Here is a 7579-nt window from a genome sequence, read left to right as displayed (position 1 = left end):
GTCCGCCCCGCTCCATTGTTGGGCCGGCTGGCGGGGGGCGTGCCTGGAGAGGAAGGGGCGGCGCCAGTGGGGAAGGGGCGTGGTTACCTTCCTGGTGTGGTCCTCTAGGCTCCGGCCACAATCGAAGGCTGAAGGATTGGGTTTCTGCCCTTCCCCCTTTCCCTCTGAAGCCTTCTCGGAGGGAGCCAAGAAATACCACTGGACTGTGCTAAAGGCCAAGGGATTAAGGAGAATGAAAGCAAGATAAAAGTGGAAAAAACCGCTTAGCCGCTGGGTTTTCACAGATATTAGTTTATGTTGAAGAGAAACATTGTGAAGCACATTGAAATAGGCCAGGAAAAAACAGAACAAAACAAAACAAAAAACGAAATGAAACACGGTGTCTTAAGTGAGAAGCCAGCTACACTTTTTGGCGGGTTCTGATTCCAGAGTGATCCTCCGCTTTTCTTTGGGATGCTGGACCTCTCTAAAACGTGTTCACTAGACTTACTGAATCTCCTCCCTTCTCAGAGAAAGCCATTTGACATACATACATTGGGTGATTCATTTCCCATTCCTACTTCAACACTGGGTGCTTTAAATGGCCCCGGAAATTGTTTCTAACACCTTAGGATCCTGCTTAACTGAGTGAAGTTTTTTGACTGAGTTTGTTTTGTACTTGTATAAGGCGTGTGGCTACCTTGAAATGTGACAGCATACGACATATATATAGATATGTAGATATATAGATATATATCATATCATATCTCTGTTTGAGACTATGGAACTGGGCATGAGGAGACAGCTCAGTGTGGTAAAGTGCTTGCCAGGCAATCGAGAGGATCTGAGTTCGGTTTCCAGGACCCATGAAAAGCCAGGCCCCAGGGCTTTACCTTTCTGTAAAACCCAGCTCTGTTACAGACAGACAGATGTTGGAGTCAGGAGGAATCCCTGGATGCTCACTGGCCAGCTATCCTAGTTTATGAAGAAGCAAATGAGGGGGAACTCAACAACTTGTTAGTTTTTGAGGGTCCTAAGACGTCTCTGTGAGTTTATGCCACATTGTGTGTGTGTGGGGGGGGTGCTAGGGGAACCAGAAGAAGACATCAGGTGCCCCTGGAGCCAAAAGTACAGGCTGCCTGATGTGAGGGCTGGCAACTGAACTCTGGGCCTCTGGAAGAGGAGAAAGTGCTTGTTTTAGGCTTTTGGTTTATTTTTAAGATTTTATTTTATGTGTATGAGTGCTTTGCCTGCCTGTATATAAGTGTCTGGTGGCCTAATCTCCCTTCCTCTTCCTCTTTCTTTCTCTCTTGTTTCTGTTTCTGTTTTGAGACAGGATTTCGGGCTAGCCTCCCACTCACTGTGTAGCTTAGGAAGATCTTGAATTTCTGGTCCTCTTGTTTCTCCCTTCTGTCTTCTGACCCTCCTACCTCTTCCCTAGCCTGGGTTTTGTGCCTTTTAGGCAAACACTGTACTGAGTCCTCACAATCTTGTTTCTTGTTTAAAAAATATCTTCCCTTGGTGCCTACCTTTATCAGTTCTCTCTTCTGTCTACCCCTCCTCCATCACCACTGCTCTGTTAAACCTAGCCTTCTAACCCGAGAAGCGTCCCAAGCTTGAGAGTTGCTAACCCAACGTTTTCCTTATGTGAGACCCCAAGGAAGCCACTGGTCACTCCTCCTCTTTAATCTAACAATCACATTTTATCTCAGCACATACATACTTTCCCAAAGTGAAGCAATAGTGAAAGGCTTACAAACTCCCTTGGCTCCTTCTCCTACCTTCTCAGGTCTCCTTCCTTCTCTTCCTCATGTCCCCACAGAACAAAGGCTTCAAGGAAGGCTACCTTTGATGCCTATGGCCAACCATTCTTCCCATCCCTGTATTTGTCTCTCTTCCTTATGAGTCCCTGCAATTCCCGTCAAGAGGTTAAGAGTCTAGTTTTTCATCCCTTTCATCTGACTCTGCTGATTTCCACCAATGTAAAACCAGCAGAAAGAGAGTACTTGAAAAATGCTAGTGCCTTGGCCTGGCCATCTCAGTCCTTTTGAAAAGCCTGCAAAAACTCCAGAAGAGCCCTTGGCAGCTTGCTACCCGCTGAGGGATAAACAGGATAAGCCATTGATGTGACCCCAGGAGGTACCAAACCCATGAGCAGATGTGTGAATATTCTAGATCATCTCTCCTCACATCAGTTCACCAGCTGACCACAGAATTCAACAGAACTGATTCAAACCAGAATAGATGTCCGGTTTCTCTGGTTATGAGAAAAGGTCTTAGATGCACAATGTTGGAAGCCCAAACTTCCTGTCAGTGGCTTATTACCCAGCAAAAGCTAATGCAACACGATCAGCTTTCCCCCTTCATACTACGAACAGAGTTTTATATTCTTTTTTTTTTAACTAAAAACATTGTGTGTGTGTGTGTGTGTGTGTGTGTGTGTGTGTGTGTGTGTGTGATGCATGAGTGGGTGCAGGTGTGTATGTGTGGAGGTCAGAAGACAGCTTTTGGAAGTTAGTTCTCCTTTTGACCTTCTGGGGATTGAACCCTGGTCATCAGACTTGCGAGGCGAGCACTTTTAACTGCTGAACCATCTAGCTGGCCTTTTTTTTTTTCCTTTTAAATCTATATGTTTGTGGATGTGCATATTTGTATATATAAGTGTTGGCATGCACATGCTACAGGAGTCATGTGGAAGGCAGAGGACAAACACACAGCATACACTCACAAATACACACACTGTCCTTGTCGTTATTCTATTGCTCTGAAGAGACACCATGAACAAGGCAACTCTTACAAAAGAAAACATTGAATTGCAGGCTTGCTTACAGTTTCAGAGGCTTAGTCTATTATCATCATGGCAGAGAGCATGGTTCTGGAGAAGGAGCTGAGAGCTACATCCTGATCCATGGGCACACACACACACACACACACACACACACACACACACACAGCCTGACATGGGCTTTTGAAACCTCAAAGCCCATCCCAGTGACACTTCCTCCAACAAGGCCACACCTCCTAATCCTTCTACTCCTTTCAAATACTTCGCTCCCTGGTGACTAAGCGTTCAAATATGTGAGCCTATGTGGGCGGGGGGGGGGGGGTGGGGGTGGGGGGGGGTGGGGGGGGTGGGGTGTTCTCATTCAAACCACCACCTAAATTTTTAAGAATCGTAAAAATAAAAATTACAGGAGAGAATGAAGTTCTGAATTGATACATAGCCATGTCAAATCCCTAACACAGACTGTGGCTGATTTGTGTGTCCACACATCTGTACATCCGTTGTCTATTTTTCTATCATCTTTGCCCATAACCTCCCTCTCTGATTTTCTAATGCTTATCTAGGACACATGTAAGATAGAATCACGTGTAGGCAAGGCAGCTTTGAACTTAATGTCTAACCGAGGATGACCTTGAACTTCTGATTCCCACCCCTCCACCTCCCAGATACAGGCATGTGCTGTAAGCCCAGATGTATGGGGTGCTGGGTTAGGGCTGGGGATCAAACTCAGGGCTTCATGCATGCTTTTTGAGCACTCTGCCAGCTGAGCTATATATGCAGCCCCAGCCCTTCCTATGCTATGGCATTTTAATGGAAAGATTTAAGAAGCCCTCTCCAGATGCAGAAATAGTGCTTCATAATAGGCACCATTCATGTGGCACCCCATGTGTGGCCACAGTTCACATCTACGGCTGGTCACCAGCAGCCCAGGCTGGTTTCACTGAGTGTCTGTATGAGCTGTCTTACTGCCTGCCTAGAGTAAACTTCTGGGTGGAATGGACATGTTTATATATCTTTTTATTTACCAAACCACCTAGCACTAAGACCAGCTTGATAAATATTTGCTGATGGATGGGCAATCCAGAAATGGGGTCATTGGCCCTGAATGGCAGAAAAGTGGACCATTCAGATTCATAATAGCATTTATTTTATAAAGTTCCATATGCATGACCTTGCTGGGCTTAGGCACCTGGTCCTAGCATTGGCCGTGTAAAAGTGTGACCTTCTGTGACACAAGGTATCTCTCACAGTTACAAGACACGACCTTGGGTGTCCCTGTCTCTGTGGCCAGTGTCATTTTTACCCTCCCTTTCGGGGTTTGGTAATGAGGGGATTTCAAGAGCCACAGGCAATTGATGAGCCTGTAAAGCTTGGGATTGGATTTGCCCATGACTGACCACTGTTTATGTAGCCTCAGAGCCACCCAGGCTTAGGTGGGTGTCCCAGAGGCCCCAATGTTTCTCTGTAATATTTTAAGCATTAAGATCTCAAACTTATACTTGAAGACTTCTCTAATGTGAGATTTTAAGTAGCTGAATTATCGTACGCAGAATCCTCATGAGCCTGTTACCTTCCATTCAGTCACCAAAAAGCCAGAATTACTTTTCAGACACTCACGGTTATCCACATGCTCTGCTACCTGCTAGGATCAACCAAAAATGAGTGCAAAGACCCCCCCCCCCCAACAAAAGACAGCAATGTGACACAAAGGAGGACCTGAAAATAAAGGGCTGAACATCAGATACTTGTAAGATGGCCTTGAGCAGATTGCTTCTCCATGCTCATCTTGTCACGTCTAAAACACATAAGAGAAAAAAAGAGGGTGTCCTGCTCCTGCCGTCCACAGGATCCCTGTCTTCATCCATGTCTCCCCCCAGGTTGAGAACCCACAGCGTGGGATGGGAGTGGCCTGTTCAGAGCCCTGAAAGTATTCCTGATGCTCTGGGCACGGCTAGTCAATGTTGGAAGGTGCTACAGTGTAGGGTACGGCTTATGTGTCTCCCCAAAGGTCGATGTACTGGATATTTGGTTCCTAGTGTGTCAATGTCAAGGTGTAGTAGCACCTGTAAGAGATGGGGCCTATTGAGTCGCTGGATGGACTGCCCTTGGAAGTATTAAAGTAGTTTTTATAGGACCTTGATTAGAAAAGATACTCTCTGGCTTTCATCTCATCATATGCTCATCTTATTCTCCTGCCATTGTGATGCTTCTGCCGTCGGCCCTCACCAGAGCCAGGCAAGGCTGGTATCATCCTCTTGGATCTCCAGAACAGTTGCCTTTGCAAATCATCTGCCACACAAACGGATTTTGTTACGGCCATGGAAAACAGCAGTGTAGCCTGGGAACACAGAGTAGAGTCTGAGTTAACGACGTAGTCTTCAAGTCCTCTTGATTCCTAGATCAGTGATCCAGTGTGTGGCTTTATCCAGTGTGGCCCAGAGAAGCTGAAGCTTTGAGACCCGATTCTTCTGCTCTGAGAGAATTCTGAGGTAGAGACTCAAACTTCAAATACCTAGTGGGGAATAGACGCCTTTAATATCCCCAGCTCCTGACATGGACAGGAAGGTCCCATTGGCAGTGACAGCCCCATAACTGACTGTTCTAAGAGTTCTAGGCCTGGGTGCAGTTCCAGCTTATCCTCTCTCCACAGAGTGACTCTTGAGTCTGTTGATTCCAGCCTCTCCCAAAGCTACACTTCTCCAACACTGCAGTAAGAGAGTACCGAGAAGGGTCTCGAGTTCCTTCCAAATCTGAGCTTTGAGAATATGCCATGGCAAGTCTTTTTCCCCTCCTTCCTCTTCTCAGTCCCCTGGTTCCTCTCTCCACCCTTGCAGACCCTGTCTCTAGCTGGGCTACTCATTGATGTGGCCCCCACTTTTCTTCAATAGCTAGTTTGGATACATTGTATCTAAGAGCTCCCCTGCTCTGACGGTCTGGCCTTTCTAGATGTGTGTGATGTAAAGTCCTATCCCCAAGACAACTAAGTGATGCTGAACGATCTGGCTCAGGGTTCTCTCCTTAAATGCCCAGCTACAGCCTCACCCGGAGACCCACCAGCCCTCTCAGAGGCCATGGGTGAATCAGTTGTGACAGCTTTTTGACATGTCAAGTGGCTGAACAGCATTCTCCACGTATGCAAACACTAACCTGGGTGCTGCTGGGCGGGCGCTTTGTGGATGGGATTAAAGCTCACAACGCTTTGGCGTTAAATAAGATTGTTTGTTCTGGGTTAGCAGGGTGGGTCTGATTCTGCCATAAAAGTACAGGCTCCCTCTATGGAGGAGAACATCCTTCCTGTAACATTGGCTTCACCCCATATTGTACATTCCCATCCTCCTCTTCCTGATAGCTGTCCTGAGGATTCAGACTCACCTAGTCAGTTCACACCAGTGCAAGCCAATTCGTTATAATCATCTCTTAATATACAACGCCACTTCTGATTCTGTCTTTCTGGCGGAACCTTAACTAGTAGACATAGGTAGGTAAACCCCTCACATGCTGTGTACTCTCCAGGTCATTTCTAGAAAATATGAAACTATCCTACCCCCTGCCTCTCTAGTTCATGTTGTCACAGCTCATTTAATGGGGGAGAGGGGTTGTCAAACATTTTTTAATTGGATAGGATGAATTTGGTCCTACTCAAAAGGGAAGCTCCTGAATACACTTCACTGAGAGTTTTTAATGCTGAACAGTCTCTCTTTGGGAGTTCTTTGTAAATCTAATTTATCTGGTGCTGTTTTTAATGGTGGAATCTTCTAAGTACATCTTAATGAGAATGAAACCAACATCAACATTCAATTTTACAGCTATTGCTGAGTCTCTACAATCAAAACAAACAGCAAAGTTTAATGAGCTCCCAGGGACAGGAAGATCCCATGTCTGTAGGCTATGGCAAGCCTACGAATTAGCAGTGTGTGACTCTTGGGCCAGTGAAATCAAAGGACCGAGAATTGTCTGCCTTTTTGTTTTCAAAGATTTTGGCTTCTCAGTATCTGTCTTGTCACCCTACAAATACAGACTTGCCAAACATCTAGACTTTAACTTTTAAAAATAATAAATATTGCAGATCACATGAAGCCTTGTTCCCACCAGGTGAGCAGGAGATGGGTAAGATGCGTTTCATCTTTCTTGGTTTAGTTGGAAAGTAGCCTCAACTTCTGATGTAAGCATAAGGAGCCAGATGACCCTTCGCCTAAGACCAGGGGTGCAGGGGTAATGAAGAGGAGTGGGCTGGAGTGAGGAGGAAGAATGGGTGTCAATGAACACGACATGGAAGACGTCAACGTTCACCCAAGACTTTGCTTCTGGAGAGTCCCAGGCCATGAGGGTGACAGTTCTAGTTAATATGAGAATATGAAAAAGACCAGAGTCTGGCATTCTGCCAGGAAAGAAGGCAGAATCAGCCCTAGCTTGTAGGGTACAGTAGTAATTTCTACTTCCCTCAATGCACCCCTCTTCTTCTGTCCTCTGACCCACGCTCACAACACAAGTTACCAGCTTCTTCATAAAGCAGCTTCCCACTGGCCACCTCGGCATGAAGTCCCAAGCCTTGGGCAGCCGCCAGAGGCCTGTCAGGGAGTGTTGGATGGTATCTGCTCAGGCTGCTAAGAGGTAAGGAGTGTCTGGCCTCTCCCTTGGCATTCTGCTGTGCACTCTGACTCATCTTTCTCCTCCCCACTCAGGCCAGGCCAAGGGAGCTAGGCTCTGGGCAGGGCGGCACACTAGCCCTCAAAGGCTGGCATGAGAGCCCATGCTAGAGGCTTTGCAACTGGTTTCATGGTAACAGGCTGGTGTGCCTGGAAAACTGATGGTTCT

This window comes from Onychomys torridus, chromosome 21 (assembly GCF_903995425.1).
Source record: "Onychomys torridus chromosome 21, mOncTor1.1, whole genome shotgun sequence".
In the NCBI taxonomy this organism is placed as follows: Eukaryota; Metazoa; Chordata; class Mammalia; order Rodentia; family Cricetidae; genus Onychomys; species Onychomys torridus.
Note: the sequence above shows the minus strand (reverse complement) of the source record.